This window comes from Stegostoma tigrinum, chromosome 31, assembly GCF_030684315.1.
Source record: "Stegostoma tigrinum isolate sSteTig4 chromosome 31, sSteTig4.hap1, whole genome shotgun sequence".
Lineage (NCBI taxonomy): Eukaryota > Metazoa > Chordata > Chondrichthyes > Orectolobiformes > Stegostomatidae > Stegostoma > Stegostoma tigrinum.
In genome coordinates, this window is record NC_081384.1 from 27284375 (window position 1) to 27302908 (window position 18534).

Here is an 18534-nt window from a genome sequence, read left to right on the forward strand (position 1 = left end):
CTTTCATGAAGTTTCAATGTATTTGCCTGCCAATGAAACATTTTGGAATGTAGTCATTGATGTATTGTTGGCAAACATGACAGCCAAAGTGTGTAAAGAAAGTTTCCCACAAACAATAAGATATACAAGTAGAAAATCTGTTTTTGATGATGGCCAGGATGCTGCGAAGATTGCCTGTTGTCTTTCAAACTCATCTACCTGAGAGGAAAGACACATCACCTCATTTTAATATCTCAATTGAAGGATGATGCAGTACATCATCGGCAGAGGGCTGAAGTGCTCTGGTCTCTGGTGTGAGGTTTGAATCCATGAACTTCCACTCCAAAACAAGAGTCCAGACAACTGAACTAAGTCTGACACTGTTACAGTACAGTAAGCGGATCTGGAGTGGGATTGTATCAAATGATGTTTTATGTCACAAATTCTTGTTGTTCCTATGCTTTGTCTATAATTGAAAGTAATTGAACTGGTCCCATTTAATTTCATCATTTGGAGAAGAAACCTAAGCATCAGTTGCTCCTTAGAAATTAGAAGTTTCTTCCTCATTTTTATCTTTAAACTTTTTTGTATCTTTTGAATATTTTTAAATGATGATTGCTGACATATAAGAGGAGAAACTGGCTAAACCCCAAACCTATACAAAAACAAGAATTCCAATGGCCACTAGTGATAGAGGAATTATGATTTCTTTTAAAATAGAATATCTTTTAGAAATTTTCTAAATATATCAACTGGAAGAAATCCTTATGAACATAAAACATCAGTATGGAGAGATACCCAAGGAAATATATTTCAGAGTTTGTCTATAGGGTTCAGTTGTTTGGATAGCTGAAGCATGGCACTTTAACATGAGTCAAATAAATAGAACTGGAATAGATTGATGTTTGATGATCAGCACGAGTATGATGGGCCAAATGTCCTATTTCTATACCGTAAAATCTCTAAGTCTAAATAAGAGAAAATGTGAGTCAATAATGGGGAAAAAATACTGGCAAGTTCCAGTTTCTTTTCTGCAACTGATATTTCAGTCAAGGTTGATCTTGTGATCCACTTCTTAATATAAACAAAACACGTGGGAAACACATTCATCAAACCTTTCCTGTTCTGATGTAGCTTCCACACAGCATCATATCCATTTCCTCATACGTTACTACCTTATTGTCTGAAAGCAGCAAATAAAAGAGGAAAATGCTATATCAATTTCAACCCTTGAAGATTATCAAGCTCCAGCAGATCGCAGTTAATAAGTGACACAGACCTATGGCTTGTTGGGCTGTTTCCATTCTCAGCAGCATTAAATGCATACGGCAAATCTACCTTATGGTAACTTGTTCCAAACATTGATGCCTGTTTGTGAAAGATTTAGTTCCTAGCGTCTAATCTAGCTTTATATTTTCTTAATTTATATCTTTTAGTTCATTCTAAACTTACCTAGCTTAAAAAGATGATACATTTTGAGTGAACTTTCTTTATCTCAAAAGACAGAAATCATATGTACTCAATGACTACACTTTTCGAAATAAAAGATCCTCATTCTTTCTGCCAACAAATTAGCTATGAATCTATCCTCAGGTTGCTCAACCCTTACCATGTGAAGTGACCATAACCATACATAGCTAGCGTGCAAAGAACATTTGCTGGATTGAAGGATTTTAATGACTTATAGAGACTAGAGAAGTGAGATTGCTATTCTTACAAACAAATTATGTTGAGGAGAATTTAATGAAGGCATACAACATTAGAATGGGCTTTCCACTGGAAGGAATTGAGGGAGCAGTCGGTAAATAAAATACTGATCAGTTAGTAAATAAAACACTGATTTAAAATAATTGATAGAAAAGCTACAATTTCCTTTTAATCAGTGAATTATTATGATCAGAATGCAAATGTGGTTGATGAAAACAGATTTAAGAGAGTTGAATTAATAATCAAAATGAATTGTAAACAAGTGCTGTTTGGTTAAGATAAAGCAGGAGAGTGGAACTAATTGGTTTCTTTTGAAAAAATTAGCACAGGCATGGTCGACCAAATAACCTCTTTCTATACTCTACAATTCCACCTTGTGACTAAAATTAAGGACTTAAACAGAGAGAGAAGAGCATTGGTTTGGTGTTTACTGCTGTGGATATACATTCCAGCTCTTGAATTTCTTTCGCAATACCCTCATGGTAATTGATACAAGTATTCCACAAACAGCGCACTTTAACCCCAGATCTGTCACCACCAAATACCCCAGGGTGATGTGTACATGCATAAAGTTATCCTGCCACTTGTGTATCATATAGGTTTGACTATAGCAGAAGACATCTGCCCACAGCTAGTCAATCTAATGGAACTACAGCTTTCTCGTGTTGGCTTGTGTCATTTTATACAGGCACTACATTGAGGTTTCTCCATGTACGTGAATAGCTCTGATCCCCAGTGAGCATATGACTTGGAGACATCCATTTCTTCCAGAAACTTAAGAGACTATTGTCAGTAATAGGAACCTTATTGATTTTATGAACATGACTATTCTTGACAGGAGAAACATGTTGCCAAAAGAATTCAAATGAGGAGTATCCTTTCATGTGCAAAAGAATGGATTCTTGCACAAGTGAAGTTCCTTGATGCTTTCTCCACGTCTACACCTCAAAGCCAACTTGCACACCAATCAGCACACTTTTCTCCCTTTGAGTAAGTTATTGTGTTTGAAATTTGACATTCTTGCATTTGTTCTCATGAATGCAAAGTGAACAGCTTTGGCAAAATGTCTTTGTTATCATCAAGAATAAAATTCATTACAGCCATTATTAATTCAACAGCATTAAATTATATAATTGCATCCAGTTTAGCACGTTCAATTTAAATAACGGTCCTGTGTTGCACTTTTGATTAGTTAATAGTCTCTTCAGTAATGAAAAGGGATGCAAAATGCCCCTTTAGAACATCTGCCATATCAGGAATCCTACCTGAATCTTCACTATGGAACACTTTCCAGTCCTGATCTGCTGACTTCTCACATGACTGAAAAGTACATTAATACTACCACTCCTATCCACTCCAGTGTTTGTTTTTTTTCTCAGCTATCATTGCAGTTTCTGTTGCTGTCAGCTGCATTTGATATTATTTCTTGACCCTATGAGGTTTATTTTCCTTAAAACTGCAAAGATATATCTCCTCTAGTCATTTTGTTTTTGTTTGGACATGGCCTGTTTCATTTTGTTTTATCACATACCCTTCTCTTAACCCAAGGGACACACAAGTCTGTCTTTGACGTAAGATTTTGCTTTTGCAAACATTACATATTTATTCAGTGTTGTTTTTATCATTCCTTCTGCTAAGATCACCCAATCAATTGTCCACTTCTCTTCCCTCATCTAGCTGTGTAATAATGTGGTACTAATGTTAATTCAACGATCCTGACTGTCAAATCTATTGAGAGTAAGTATTCTTCTTTAAAACCCCATGTAAGTGCATGAAGTAAAAGCAGAAAGTGCTGGAATTTTTGTTTCTGTTTTTATTTTAGATTTCCATCATCTGTCATGCTGTGCTTTTCAAATTGATTTATGAAGCGTTTTCTAATGAAGACAAAAAGTTCTCGAAATGCACGTTAAATCAATTAACATTGAAAAGAAAGACAGCGATGGTTTAAGGAAAAATTTCAAAGAAACTTATTTCAGATGTTGAACTAACTGCGCATGCATAGTTTCTGTTTCAATTTTGGATTTCAAGTAGTTACTATCTTTGTTTTAAAAATAGCTGCAGTTGAAATTGTGTGTCATCAGTCATCTTCATTTTCTCCTTGGGAGAGACTAGGGTGCTCAGAAGGTTAACTCTTCATAATCTATAAAAAGTAATCAATATATTTTTTTAAATCAGAGCCTGAATATTTTTGGAAATGAAAATAAACATTTAAAATTATTACAAGCAATTATTTCATGCAGAACTATGTTGAAACTTGTTATGCTTATATCTGAGAGCCATACAGAGCAATCACATCACCAGACAGAAACTACCTATATCAGGCTATTGCAAAAGAAACGATTGATTGTGTTTGAAACTTTTCAGAGAATTATTTGTACTAATGGCAAACGCTGAAGCTGCCTGCTTTATAGGATGTGTGTCATTATGTACATCATGTAAGTGGATTTTAATTCATGTGTACAAGCATTTAGTTTATTAGGTTCGAAGAAAAACATGTGCCTGATATTAGATGTAATTAAAAGAAACAGCAAATGCATATTCATAAAAAAGCAACTAGTTTTGGAGTAGTGTGTCTTCAAGTGCCATAATTCAGAGCTCATACTCTGCTGCAAAAAGGCCACATGTTACCAGAAACAGCTGACATCTGGTATGCAGATGCTCAGCTACAAAGGCTTTCTGGTTCAGGGGTATCAGGCAACTGCTGGCACAGTCCCAATCCTTACTTCCCACAAAGTAAGCCACCCCACCTGGATAAGTCATGTCGAGCAGTTGGGTCATAAAAGCTTGGCTCAGGAGATTTAAAATCAGACTCTCACGTCTTTGTTGGCTTTCCAGTAGTTTAAGTCTGAACAATGTGTCACTTCGCCCTGGCTCATCTTTGTCAGTATGTTCCGTAATGTAAAAACAGACTCAATTCTGAAAATTCCTTACTCTTTGGGGCTGTGCTATTCTTATATGTTTAGCTTGGGGACTGTAACACATTTAATGAGCAAGCCTGATCAAAGGTGACCCTTTGAAACTAAATACAAGAGCAAATAATTGCAATTATTTCAAAACATCTTTTTCATTCCTTTCTATCAATATCTCAAATCCATTTTCCTTTCAAGATAAGTTGTTAAAGGTGCATATTAACCCTTTATTTCCTCTTTAGAACAGACTCAGTTCTTTCGTTTAAACATTTATTCATGCATTCATGGGAGATTTGCAATCTAAAGATGATGTACAACTCAAATTTTATGACAAACCAAAGGTTTTATGTCAATTTAACAAATGACAAACTTCCATCTGTTATTCTAGCACAGAATAATTTCCAATCAAAATATTAAACTTTACTCACTGCTCTCTCTACCCCATTGGATTCACATGGTTCAGATTCCAAATTAACACACATAAATGTACATTATTCAATAATGTTTAAACTAATACACATGATTATATTATCAAATTATACCATTACATGGTCACATCTTAAACTGTTAACACATACTTGTTATTACAGGAAATCTATTTCTATCCCGCTATCCCATTATCTACACTGACTATCTTCCCTTTCATATTGAATGAGGTAAATCTTTCAACTAAAACACCCCGTCATTAAACGACAGTCATTGTTGTATTCAATCCTTTCCTAAATCACTCCAGGATATTTTGGCTTTACTACCTTACTCTAAAATCCCAGATTATTCTTTAAAGAAGGACTTCCTAGCGTCTTTCCATTTTAACAGTTTGTTTGTTTTATTCCCTTACTTATACCTTTCTAACGTGCTTCTTCAAAAGTTCACAAACTTTCTCTAAAATTCACTTTTCTTAGAGTTGCCACTCTGCACCTCTGGCAGACCTTAAGTTATTTTTCCTTGTATGTCAGTAACCAAACTAAAATGTAATGTTTAGGCAATGGCTTAAGCAGAGTGCCATAGCTTTAGAATGACCTGCCTATGAAGTTCTTGGAGAAAAAGTAAGGCTCAAAATGTATCATTACCGTCAAGTTAGTGTGTCAACCCTGGTATAATGAAGGATGCAAGAAGGAAAGCCAGGAGCAGTGCCAGGTACATCCAAATGGAGGTGTCAACCTGGTGAAGCTGCCAACAGAACTCTATTCACATGCCAAACAATGTAAACCACAAATAATAGACAGAGACAAGTGATCCCACATCTAATGCATCAGATCTTTACTTTGTATTCCTGTCACATCCAGTTGTGATTGATGAGAAATTGAACAATTCAATGGCCGTGAAGTCTCCACAAATGACTTCATCTGCAATAATAGGCGGCCTTGCACATTAAAGCAAAAGGTAAAGGTGAAGCCAATTAGTCCATCTAGTCCTCCTTCAGAGCTTCCCAATATCACTGATCCAGTTTTCACCCAGTTTGATTCACTTGATGGGATATGAAGAAATGGTTGGAGATACTGGATACTGCAAAGCCTACGTCACCCAGTTCCAATACAGTTAAAACACTGTATACCAGGTATTCATGATGTCGGTTATCAAGCAATACTAACCTAATACCAACATCATCACTTTGAAGTTTCAGGATCCAACGTATGCCCATTCAGCACCTCTCATGGCTGAGCATACATTCAAAGTCATGGGAGAATTCTGACCCAACCAGTAATTGTACTTTTTGGTCTTTAAGCTTGTTTGTTAAAAGCTTCAAAAATGAGAGAATCTGAATTACTTTTTAATTAGTGATTGAAAGGTTTCTGCACCATCGATTTTTTTTCAAAGAGATTGGCCACAGTTCCTGTCTCTATCCTACCCTCAAGTTACGCACAGTTGCAATATCTGAACTCTGAAATCAAATGATGAATCATACTCTCCTTCACTGTCATCTTGTGCTTTCTCTACCATATGGGCAGCTAGCAGTCTCGGATACCTGATAAGATAAACACATAAGGATTGGATGAGGGGAAGCAGGGAACACTGAAAAGTGTACACCTACACTATCTGCAACATGTAACTCAGAAGAGAGGTGGAATGGTTAATAAAGAATTTGTAAATGTGAGTTAGAAACATGGAGTGTGTATTAAAGGATTTGTAAATGTGCAAAGAGAGGGGAAATGTGTAATAAAGGATTTGTAAATGGGAATAAGTTTATCTTTAAAAACTTAAGAACATGAGTAGACCATTCAGCCCATCTGGCCTGCTCCACCATTCAGTTAGATCATGACTGACCATGTACCTTGATGTCATTCGTTTCCTTAACTCTTGGTAACAATTTCCATCTCAAAAATACTCAAATTAATGAGCTTCCACAGTCCTCTGGTGTAGAGAATTCCAAAGACTCTCCAGCTTCTGAAATTCTTCCTCACCTCAGTTTTATGACCTTTCCCTTAAACTGTGATTATGGCCTGTGGTTCTCCGCTCACCAATTAAAAAAACATCCTATCTATGTAGTTTTTCAACAATGTGGGTTTGCCTACAACAAATGGGCTAAATTGGTTCAGGAAGGCAGCTCACCTCCACCTTGTCAAGGACAGCTAGAGACGAGTAATAAATGCTGGCCAATCAGCGTTGCCTACATCCCACAAATTTAATTTTAAAAAATGGGGCATGGGTGTCACTGCTGGGCCAGCATTTATTGCCCATCCCTAGTTGCCCTTGAGATGGTGGGATTGAGCTGCCTTCTCGAATTGCCATGGATTGACCCACAATGCCATTAGGAAAGGAATTCCAAAATTTTGAGCCGGTGACAGTGAAGGGACAGCGATATATTTCCAAGTCAGAATGGTGAGTAGCTTGGAGATGGTGGTGTTCTCATATATCTGCTGACCTGGGCCTTCTAAATGGAAAAGGCCATTGTTTGGATGGTGTGGTCTGAGGATGTTTGATGAATTTCTGCTATGTGTCTTACAGATAGTACATAGGCTACTACTCAGTGCCTGTGGTGGAGAGAGTGGATGCTTGTGGATGGTATCAAGCTTCTTGAGTGTTGTGGGACTCTGAATGAAAGGAATAATGAAAAAGATTAGACTGAGGTCCTGCTTCCTTTTCAAATGAACATAAAATATTAAATGATGCTATTTGAAAGAAGAGATTGGGATTTTTCCCAACATCCTGATTATGTTTATCTTTTAACCAATATTGCCAGCACAGCTTCTCTAGTCATTTAAATAAAACGAAGAACTGCAGATGTTGGAGATCTGAAACAAAAACATATCTGCAGGTAAAACTCTGGCGGAATCTGTGGGGTGGAAGCAGGGAGTGGAAAGCAGTTGAGTCCAGTGATTCTTAGTCAGAAAATGCCTTATCTGTTCATTTGCTTTATTGTTGTTTGTGAGGTGTTCTGTGCATAAATTATCTGCTTGTTCTTCCCCATCTTACAATATTTACTGTATTTCTAAAATACTTCTTTGTGAAACACTTTGAGATATCTTGAAAGGTACAATGACAACAGGAGTATTTTTTATTACATTCTTTTCCTTCTTTTTCAACACTGCAAAGCATAATACAGAAAAGACTACAATCAGTAAATTGAATGATTCCATGTTGCTTAGATTGGATTGGTCTGTCAAGAGTAATCACTTACACAACAAGGTAACTATTATTCTTTTAAGTCCAAAACCCATTTACAGATGATGTACAGTTATGGATGACTAACAATGCCTAATATCAACATCAGGATTTTGTCAGTGTGCCCAATATCATGAGGGACATGAGGTATAGAATGTGTAGCTTGCATTTGTAGGCTCCTGGAATTTTCCAACAAATTGAGAAAGCTGACAGTCAGGACCGTATTTAGTCCCTTTTGTGTGTATTGCAAATCAATTCAGATCTTTGAACTAATAGAGCCAAGTGCCATATAGAGTGTCTAACCTCCAAATCATTTGAAACATACAGTTGAATTGGCACAAATTACCGACTATGCATAGCCTATTGGAGGTTTAAAGAGATAATTAGTATGATCAGCTCCTTGAGCTGAAAACTTCCTGTTAGATGTAAACTGCGCATAAGGAAGCTTCAAAAAGGACAAGTGTGTAAATCTTACGTTAGTATTAGTAATTGTCCCTGCCTTGCACACGCAGATTGATATCCATTGCATACTTATAAAGCGTTACCAATAAACAAATTAAAACTCTGCATTTTTCTAACCAGCCGTGTTTCATAATCAAACTATAACAGACAGTCTTAATAACTATTAAAGATCTGCTCATGTCTTCTTTGATAATTGTATGTTGTCTATTTCCTTGACATTGATGGGAGAAAATTAAATGACCTATTCCTACTTAACATTTGATTACTTTTAAACAGAAATCAGGTCTGCCGATTGGAAAGGATTTTAATTGTTTTAGTATGCCTTCTGTGAGAAACAAAAACAGCAATTGCACCATATCTCAAACCAAGTATTCAATTTAAAATAATCCTTACCAGATTTTTTGTTTTGTCCACATGCTGTGGGTGTAGAAGATACGCCAGCATTCATGGTTCATTTTTAATTGCCTTGGATAAGGTAGTGGCAAACTTCTTGAACTGCTCCAGTGCTTGGGGTTTGGGGACGCTCACAGTGCTGTTGGTTGGGTGATTAGTGGGGAGTTCTAAGATTTTGATGAAGTGACAATGAAAAAACAGCAATATAGTTCCAAGTTAAGGACGGTGTGTGACTTGGATAATCCCCATGTAATGACATTCCCATGCTTCTGCTACCTGTTTCCTTCAAGGCCACAGAGGCCACAGGCTTGGAGGGTGCTATTGAAGGAAGCTTTTGAGTCACTGCATTGAATCATGTAGATGGTAGCCAACTGTCCATCAATGGTGAAGGGAATGAATGTTGATGGTAGTGGATGTGGTGCCTATCAAATGTGCTGCTTAGCCCTGGAAGATGTCAAGCTTCCTGAGTGTTAGAGCTGCACCCATGCAGACAAATGGATGATGTTTCATCATATTCTTGTACCATTAGATGGTGGACAGGGACTGGTGAATCAGGAGATAAGTTAATCACAGTAGAATTCCCATTCTCCAGGATAGTGTGGGATTCAGTGATGGTAATGCCATTGAACATCAAGGGGCAGTGGTTAGATTCTCTCTTGTTGCAGATGGTTATTGCCTGACATTTGTGTGCCATGCATTTTACTTGTTGTTTGCCACTGGAGAGTTAAGAATGGTGCTGAACATTATATAATCATTGTCAATCATCCCCACTTCTGACTGTAGGCTGGAGGAAAGGTCATTGATGTAGCAACTGAAGATGCTTGGGTGTGTGCACTACTCTGAGGAACTAATGCAGAGATGTACTTGCACTAAGATGTTTGATGTCCAACAACCAAAACATCTTCCTTTTGTCTGGAATGATTTCACCTAGTAGGGATGATCCCTGTTAATTTCTAGTTACTCTGGTTTTGCTAGGGCTCGATGATGCCATAATCAGACAAATGCTGTCTTAATGTCATGAGCAGTCACTATCACCTATCTTTGGAATTCAACTCTTTTGTCTATGTTTGGTCCAAGCAATAATGAGGTGAGGTGCTGAATAGTCATTGCAGAACTCTTTAGAAGTTGTTAGGGCCATTGATGACACCTTACATTACTTTGCTCAGTGATAGTAAGAACACCAGTTGCTGAAGTCAGAGATAACACAGTGTGGAGCTGGAGGAACACTGCAGGCCAGGCAGCATCAGAGGAGCAGGAAAGTTGATGTTTCTGGTCCGAACCTTTCTTCAGAAATGTAGGGCAGGTGGGGTGGTGTGGGGAGGGAGCACAGAAATAAATAGAGAGGGGTGTGCAACTGGGGAAGGTAGGTGGGATGGTGATAGGTCAGTACAGGTGGGGAGTAGTGGGGATTGGTCAGTGAGGTAGGAGGAGCAGAGAGGTGGAAGAGAAAATGGACAGGTTGTGTCAGGTTATGGACATGGGATGAGGCTGGGGTGGGGAGATTTTGAAACTGACAAAGCCCACATTGAGACCATTGGGCTATAGGGTCCCGAGGTGGAATATGAGGTGCTGCTCCTCCATTTTCCGGATGGCAACATTGTGACACTGGAGGAGGCCCAAGATGGACATGTCACCTCGGGAGTGGGAGGGGGGAGTTGAAATGGTTCACGATCAGAAAGTGTAATTTGTCACGAACAGAGTGCAGGTGTTCTACAAAGCATTTTCCGAGCCTCTGTTTAGCGTCACCTTCTCCAGACAGATGTTCACCTGCATATCCATCAATATGGTCTATTGCATCTGCTGTTCCTGATGTGGCCTCCTCCACATGGATAAGACTACCCCTCCCCTCTTCTCTCTATTTATTTCTGAGTTCCCTTCCCTAATCCTCCTTATTTCTGAAGAAAGGTCACAACCCAAAACATCAACTTTCCTGTTCCTGTGATGCTGATTGGCCTGCTGTGTACCTCCAGCTTCACATTCTGTTACATCACTTTGCTGATGTTTAAGGGTAAGTTGGTGCTAAATGGCTAGATTGAATTTATTATGTGTTTTTAGCATAGGACTTACTTGGGCACTTTGCCACATTGTCAGGTAAAAGAGAGTGTTGAAGCTGTATTGAAACAGCTTGGATTGAGTCACGGCTAGTTCTGGAGCAGAGTCTTTGGTACTATCGATGGAGTGTTATCAAGACCTATACCGTTTTCAGCATCCAGCTCCTTCAGCCATTTCTTCATATCACATGCAATAAGTAAAATAAGCAGAATACTGCTCTTTGTGATGCCAGAGACCTCAGAAGGAGGCCAAAATGAATCATCCCCTCAGAACATCTGACGGAATATGGCTTTAAATGTTTCAACCTTGTCTTTTGAGCAGATGTACTGCACTCTGCCATTGTTGAGAATGAAAATATTTCTGAAGTCTCTTTCTTTAATTAGTTGTTTAATCATGCTCGACCATTCATAACTGGGTATGACAGAACTGAGGAATTAGATCTGATCCATTGGATATTTGATTCACGTAGACCTGTATATTGCATGCTGCTTTGCTGTTTGGCATAAAAGCTGTTCTGTGTTTTAATTTCAGCAGGTTGACACCTCATTTTTGGGTTTGCTTGGTGCTGCTCCTGACAGGCCCTTCTGCACTCTACATTGAACCACAGCCAATTTCCTGACTGAGGTAATAATAGGATGAGTTACATGCCAGGCCATAAGGTTACAGATTGTGGTTTTATCTGCTTCTCAGAGTAACCCAAAAACACCTTGTGGATGCTCAGTTTTGAGCTGCTTGGTCTTTTCAAACCTCTCCCATTTAGCACAGTAGCAGTGCTATATAACATGAAGACAGTAGCATCAATGAGAAGGCTAGACTTTGTCTCCACACTGACTGTGTGGTGGTCAATCCTACTGGTCCTGTCACGGAAAGATGCTTCTGCAACAGGTAGATTTTTGAGGGAGAAATCAAGTGTGTTTTTTGCCCTTGTTAGTTCCTTCATCACTTATTGCTGACCCGGTCTGGTAGCTATTTCCTTTAGGACACAGCCACTTTGGAGCTCCCAGGATACTCTTGGTCGTTGACATTGAAGACCATCACCGAAAGTACATTCTATGTCTTTGCTACTCTTAATGCTTCCTCCAAATAGTGTTCAACATGTTTGCTTCGTTCATTGACAAATGATTTACAGGGAATCAGTCAATTGATTAGCTGCCCACTAAAGAAATAATAATTGTACATAACTTCTATCCAACTGACAATATAGCTAGCAATCACTAATATATTTTAATCTCTATGCGCTGTTGTGTGGTTTGAATACTGTGAAGTTGGAAGAGTGAGGGAGCTGGGGAGCGGGTTAATGATGTTTATATCAGCTGCAACAACAACCTATAATTTTGTGCTATAGTAGAAGTTCCCAAGTCATGTCATGGAAACATCAAACACAATTTTACGCTGATGCACTGAAGGAGATATGGGGGAAAGTGAGCAAAGCTTAATCAGAGAGGTAGGTTTTAAGATATATCTTACAGGATGAGAGAGAGAGCAAAAAGACAATGGAGGAGAAACGAGATATTACAGAATTTGGGATCAAAGCAGCTGAAACCAAACTGCTGGAGCATCATGACCTCTGCAAATGAGGACATAACTGATGGCGTGACTTTGGCACCAGCAAGAGTTTCAGAGAAGGCACCAGATTTAACGATGGATTTAAAATAGAAATCTTGGGCACTACTCTAGAGAGCTGTATTCATTATGAAATGTTAGTGACACAGTCTATATACTGCAGAATCAGAACACTACATTGTTAAGAAGAAATGCCTTTATTCATCTGGGTCTCTTGAGAAAGTGGATACAATGCTTCAGTGTGAAGCCAAGAGAGAATGTTGGCAAGAATGTCCAAAGCTATTTTAAGTTTTAGGCGAACTAAAGCAGGATTATCATGATTTTTACAAGAAGATGTTAAACCCAACAGCTTGTGCACTCCCAGGAAAATGTCTCATCCTTTGATGGTAGTTGTATTGTGGCATAGATTCCAAACTAGATCAGACTGTATCTTTAAGGCAGTTACATGGCATCACAATATGCTACATTCTGGTAAAAGGTACCTGCCTCAGCTTGCATTAGATCCCACAAAGATTTACATGAGCTGAGCATTTTGGATGGATCAGTTAGGGAGGATGGTAATGAGGTCATTGGATAATCAGCTGTTTTGAAATAGTGGAGGTAATAAAGATATGAATGAGGATTCCATCAGCAAATGGTCTAAGGTGGAACAGGAAAGGTCAATATCTCACAAGTGGAAGGAGACTCACAGTCTTAGTGATCTGAGGATATGGGATCAAAAGCTCAGCCTGAAGTCATCGTTGAGAATGACATTATTCAACCTCAGTGAAAGGCAAGAGAGCATGATTAAGTGGTAAATGAGCTAAGTTTGTACTGGGAGCTGAAGAAGATGGCTTTTGTCTTTCTATTAATTGGAAGGAATTTGTGCCCGTCTAATACTGGATGTCAGATAAGTTACATGACAATTCACAGGTAGTGCAGGGATCAAGAGGATCAGTGGTAACGTATGTGGCTGGATTTGCTGGGTAGGTATCAGTCATGTCAATTACATTTATCTACAGATGAGACCTTAGAAATTCAGCTAGGAGATGGATGCTCACTAACAGTAAGGATACTTCCAGTTTGAGTACCTAAGAGGCCAAAATTTTGTTTTTTTTTCCATTAGTTATAGTAATTGGAGTTACTATAGTCTGGAGTTGGCTGAACCAATGTGAAAAGTTGAAATTTTAGATGTTAAGAGAGTGGTGGCCAAAGATTTTCTGGGATCATTTACATTGGGTCAAGATTCATTCCTTCCAGTTCAGGCCCTTCCCACAAAATCAACCACACTTTCTCCCCAACCACTGAAGTCAAAATTGCAAGCTTATGACTCTTGCACTAGCTCAGAAAGGCTCTTCACATTGTGTTCATATTTTAGCCACATAAGCATGGTACGTAAAATGCTCACTTTTTTCATTTAATTAGTTGAGAAACTCAAAAGTTGACACCAGCGAAGTTTGAAGTGTGACCCACCAGGGCAAATTCAAGAGTATATTGGGAGCAAATTCTCAATGGCGCCCAAAACTGAAACATTATCTCCAAATTCAGAGTCAATCGCTTCAGTGTAAAGGTTAGCGGCACCAGCTGCAAATTCATAGGACTTTGATTGTTCTCTTAACAATTCATTGCAGCCCCACATCATTTACGTACCTTTGCCAAATGTAACAACTTTCATTTCTAATACCATCTACCTATTCATCAATTTGGTGCCACGTGTGGCATTTTTATGTTGTGGGTTTACATTTCCTAGCAACTGGATTTAATTTGCCCAATTCACACACAGCTCCCAAAGTTCAAAGAGTTTTTCATTTTAAATATCAACTCAAACTCTATAACACAGAAGTGCAATGTGCGTGCAAACATTCATACTCCTATTGTAATCTAGTTCGGCATTTCTTTTTCTTTTATACATATTTGATAAATAATTATTCAGAACACAGGATAACAGGAACAAAAATAATATATTATTTTCCAGTTTTATTGAGACCATGTGGTCGTTGTGAAGATTCTCTTTAGGCGTGAACAATGCCGACCGTTGAACTTCTATTTGCAGCTGTTTGGCCAGAAATGAGCAAAAGCAATAGGAAATTGTTTTAATTTATAATCTCAGCAAATAAAGCTACAAATCAAAAATATATTAAGCACTATTGGATAGTTAGCATGCATAGTATTACTTTCAGATGCATTTGTTAAACCCACATCCTGTTTTGAATTGGTTCAAGATCTTATTTTTCAGCCTGACACATCTCAGGCAGACAGTATATCAGAATTATATGGCCCAACCATTGTTGAAGTGCAAATATACAAATGTCATTCGGCAGCCCTTGTCATACATTGATAGTGTCCTTATCTCTAGGCCAGATGATCTGGGTTCTAGTCTCACCTGCTCTGGAGAGATTAATTTTAAACTGTCTGTAAGTCCCTTTCTAATGTTTGTGCAAATACTGTAAATCAATGTTTGACAGGAAAGATATCAGGGAACATAGTTTACTTCACAAAAATCTGAAGCAAGGATAGGAAAGAAGCATTCTCCATTTAATTTATTAATCAAAGGTGGTCTGCATTAGTGTTGAAGGGGGTAAAACTAAATCCTGTGCCAGCTAAGTGAAGGCAGTAATGAACTGGTAAGTTTGTTCATTATTCTGGGAATTAGGCTAATGTTTTGGGGGATCTTGGTTCAAATCTCACCATGGCAATTGATGGAATTCGAATTTAATAAAATCTGAAAGTGGAAATTCATCCCTGTGATGGTGACCATAAAACTACCACTGATTGTGTTTATAATAGCTTTTATGGAAAGGAAGCTGCCACCTTACTTGGTCTAGTCTGCATCTGACTTGATACCAATGATAATATGATTGACTCTTAATTGGCCCTAAAACAGCTCACCAAGTCAGTTCAAGGGGAATTAGGGATTGACAACATATGCTGACCTTGATCGTGACACCCACATGTCATGAAAGAATTTTTGAAAAAGTAGCTATCCACTACCAGTTTAAATCAAGGTGAACTGTTACTTATTGTAGAGGGTTCTGTAACCTAAATGCCAACTATGTTTGCAGCATCGTCCTTCATTCACTTAGGAAGAACAAAGAACAAAACAGCACAGGAACAGGCCCTTCTGCCCTCCGAGCCTACGTTGACATATTTTGCCCTTCCACATTAAAACTGCCTTCACTTACAGGATCAGTATCCCTCTATTACCTTCCTAATCATGCATCGGTCCTCCAGCTTCTTAAATGCTGCTATTGTGTTCGCCTCTATCAGCTCCTCTGGTAATGCTTTTGAGGCACTCACCACCTTTTGTATGAAAAACATGACTTGCAGATCTCTTTTAAACTTACCCCCTTGTGCCTTATACATGTGTCCCCTCCACCCTGAGAAAAATCAGACTTTTTTTCATAGAATCCTACATTTCTCAAAAAGACACATTTTGCTAAAGCTTCTCACCTTGCATCCATCAGGACAAAAGAATGCCAATTCAAGGAGAAAACCAACATTTGTTCTGCATGGAAGAAGAGTGCTGATTGATTGACATTTCTATGGAGGATGCACCCATTAATGCTGATTGACAGTTAACTGCCAGGCTTTCTTTAAATTTTAAACCAAAAAGATTGCCTCTGATTGGTCAGGACGTTGCTGTGAGAAATGATCCAATGAATGGCTGTCTATAATTTGTTGAGTGTAAAGAACAGAGATCTTCAGACTTTTTTTTCTGTTTGTAACAAAACAGGGACCCAGTGCTTGCAAGTGTGCCACGCTGTGTGCCCAACTGATGATCTTAAATTGGTTGTTACCACAATTCTTCACATACTTGGGATTATAAAGAAAATGTCCAGTTGCAGAGTCAGATCTGATGTTGGACATTGAGTTGTGAATTTCAAAAGTATGGTTGAGTTTAACGTGATCCATACATTCTTGTTGCAACAGCTGAAAAAGTGCATTGTTCGATACATTCTGCCAAATTTTTGGTTGTATGAACTGCATACCTGGCATTACATGGGTAATGAGATTATTGTGGAACATTTCAAGACCACAAGATGTCCCAAAGCTATTTCAAACCACATTAAATAATTTTTAAGTGTAATCACAGATGTATTGCAGAAAATATGACAGTTAATCTGTGCACAGCAAGCTTCCACTTTAAATCACACAAATTGAAGTGAGTTAACGCCCAGACTATTTTAGTAATGCTGCAGAACACTAGGGATGAATCTCTTCTTGTAAAAAGTCACATAGGATCTTTGATAGCTACATCAAGACGGCAGGTTGGCTTGTGGTTTAATATCTCATTTGATGCTGGCATATCTATAAATCTATGATCTGACAGCGCTGCACTCATTCAACACAGCACTGAAATGTCAGCCTGGACTTTTAAAGTCCCTGGAGAAGGACTTAAATCCAAAGCCAGGGTCGAGAGTTTGAAGGACTACCCGTGAGTCTATGCTAACACATCAATCAGCCTTTTTTATTGGGAACAGTATATTTGCCACCTGTGCTCCCAGTACGTGATTCTTTGCATTGGAATTCAATTATTGATGGATTGATTATTATAACTGCCTCTGCAGCATTACCTAGTATGGAATAAAGTTGCTTTCATAAATGTATTTTACTCACTTCAAATATCACAAGGTTACTATGGCTGCCCCTAGACTTTGATCAACATTGCATCTCAAGTTGCTATAATTTTAAATCAACTTGTTCAGACATAACACACATCGGGGGTAATTGGGATGTGAACCCAGACACTTCAGGCCAAGAAGTAAGGATACTAACACTGCACCACAAGACATTCTCACCTCAACCTCTAAACTGAGTTATCCGTTTTATTGGAAGCACTCTTCCATTTGTGATACTGGAATATACCTGAAAAAATACTTACCAATGATACTGCTTGATATAAAGTAAGGTAACTCCAAGTTCTCTGTAAATTCCACATTTAGATATTTCTAATTAACCTGTTCAGATATGACATACCTCTGGAGCAGATTAGACTTAAATTCAGGCCTCCTGGTATCAAATGTATGAACATTACAGTTGTGCCACAAGAACTCCCAAATGGTACAGCAGGATTAAAGGGTTTTATAGTCAACTCCTGCTCCTATTTCCCATATTTAATTGTGGTTGAGAATATGGTGGTGAACTGGCTTCTTGAATCAATGGTGTAACCCCACTGCTGTTAGGTAGGAGTTCCCGGATACATTTCCAAGTTGATTTAGGACTTACAGGAGTCTTGTAGATGGAACTGCTCCTATGTGCTTGCTACCTTTGCTCTTCGGCACGAAATAAGTTACAGAATTGGAAGGCACTGTCAAAAGAGTTTGGTGAGTTACTGCAGTACTTCTTGTGGACAATATACATTTCAGTCACAATTCACCAATAGTGAATGAACTGAATGTTTAAAGTGATAGATGAGCGTCCTGTAGGATGTTCAAAGATAGGAATTCAACAATGGGAATGCCTTTGAATGTCTTTGGGGGACTGGGATGAATATTTATATTTTCTATTTGTCATTATCTGATATAGGAGCGTGTATCCATCTCTTATCACCTCAAACCTTAAAAGTTTGCAGATCTTGCTACATGTGAACCATATCATTAGCTTAGTTCCAAATAGAATTGAACACTTTAATTCATAATTCTGACTTTAAGAGTAACAGAAGATAGCTCGGCCTATAACACAACCCTAAAGAATTCATTCAGAAATGTAACTGACATGTTTTGCTGCCAAATGCTGTTTTTATTTGATAAGATGACTCCAGCCAAAGAGTTTTGTCCTTGATTCCCATTGGCAGCACATAAAGTGGAATTATTATCCACTCCAGATGGGCTTCTTCTTTGGGTGCTGAGGGAAATACACAATGCTCCCTAAATATGTGAGGACTGAA